Source organism: Phascolarctos cinereus, unplaced genomic scaffold, assembly GCF_003287225.1.
Source record: "Phascolarctos cinereus isolate Bilbo 61053 unplaced genomic scaffold, phaCin_HiC Scaffold_5;HRSCAF=322, whole genome shotgun sequence".
In the NCBI taxonomy this organism is placed as follows: domain Eukaryota; kingdom Metazoa; phylum Chordata; class Mammalia; order Diprotodontia; family Phascolarctidae; genus Phascolarctos; species Phascolarctos cinereus.
The window spans coordinates 327,844,907-327,846,989 of NW_027555958.1; positions in this window are offsets into that span (position 1 = coordinate 327,844,907).

Consider the following 2,083-nt stretch of genomic DNA (forward strand, 5'->3'; position numbering starts at 1 on the left):
TTGTAGTATATTAGAAGTTTTAAGTAGTCTTCATATGTAAAAGGGGATAATAAATGTTTCCACAAGAGTTGTTGGGAAAAGGACATGATTGTGAAGTGCTCAGCTTCATGTGAAAATACCAGGGGTTCCCCAATTGGTAAGTGCTCAAAGGATATGAACAGCCAGTTTTCCAATGAAGAAATCAAAACAATTTATAGCTCATATGAAAAATGTTCTAAATCAGTATTAGAGAAATGCAAATGCAAATAATATGTCATTTTACATGTACTAGATTGGCTAAAATGATTGAAAGGGAAAGAGACAAATGTTGGAGGAGATATGGAAAAATTGGAACATAATTCATTATTGCTAGAATTGTGAACTGATCCAATCATTTTGGAGAACAATCTGGAATTATGCCCAAAGAGTTATTAAACAATCTATATCCTTTTACTCAGCAATAACATTACTAGATCTACTTTCAAAGATGATTAGGGGGAAAGGAAAATAACCTACACATTCTAAAATGTTTTTGGAAGCTCTCTTTGTGGTGACAAAGAAATTACAGAAATCCCCATCAAGTGGGGAATGGTAGAACAAGTTGTGACATATAATTGTGATTGGAAGAAATGATCAGCTCAATGATCTTAGAAAAACATGGAAAGACTTACACAAAATAATAAAGAGCAAAATGAGCAGAACCAACAGAACATTGTATATAGTAATAGCAATATTGTTTTAAGAATGACTTTGAGCAAATTTTATTTTGAGCATTACAAATATGTACATACATACACACATACATATATATATGTGTGTGTGTATACACACACACACACACACACACACACATATATATATATATTTATATATATATATATATTTGTGTCTAATGGTAGCCATCTCTGGAAGAGCAGGTTGTATGTAGTAGATTTGTAGTTTCACATGCAATCATCTTTTTCTTATACTATGTTATGGAAATGCTTGTTTTATTCCATAAATAAAAAATGAAATAAATATATATTTTTTAAAAAATGAAAAGCAAAAATATTATCATGGGTGATAAGATAAATGACTTCCATGAATTAATGGATTTGAAATGCATATTAAAATAAAATCACCTAGTGTATTTTGTTTTAATAAATCAGAAAATAATAATAACACTGTTGGGAGAAGAGAATGGCAGAGTCCTCTTCCAAGTTATTTGGTTGTAAACGAGGTTTATATAGCCCTGATGACAGAGTATTGTGAAACTCCACAGCACTGCCATTTGAGGAACTAAGATCTCTTAGAGAGAAATATACAGGAGAAGATGATTTGGAGGATCAAGAAGTTGTATCTTGAAGCCAACTATTTACTGTGTGTGAACTTGTGTTACTATATATGAAAATAATTCCTAATACATGCTAAGACAATAGCATCCTGTACCCTACAATGACACTGAGCTGAAGAAGTGGGAACAGCTTTACAAGGTTAAACAGGTCTCTTAGGTCTGACCAACTGAGGGAGATAAGTCCCTCCTCCCCAGACCTTCTATGACTAGGTATACTTTTTAGTTCATAAGGAGAGTCATTGTGGCACACAAGGAGTCAGTAGTTGATTCAATTAAGCAAGGGTAGATTACTCCAGGGAACAACCCAGTTGTAACTTGTATAACAGGCACGTGTCCAATTTGTGTGGTTTTAATTAGCTTATATTTCAAGTCATAACAGCTGGTGTACATCTGTAAGCTTCCACCACTTCTTGAACAATTACAGAGAGAAGTCCTTGACTTTTTTACACAGAAAGGCAGTCTTTGACCATGGATAAAGTATTTCTTAGTTCTACAGCCACAGTTCCCTCTAATTCCACAGTTTTGGCATGAAACCTGTGCACAGGTATAAGTCACTTGCCTGCATGGATTCTGATGCAGTGGAGGATTTCATCTCACTGTATTCTAGAGATAGCATTATGTTCTTCCTATGGTTTCATCTGAGAAGCAAAGGGGAAATGATGGTTGTTAATAGATGAAATTTTAGATAAAATGTCAAGGGTAATATATGAGAAAAATACTAGTAATCATCATTTTATAACAATCAGTATTAATCACTTTGATATTATTCCA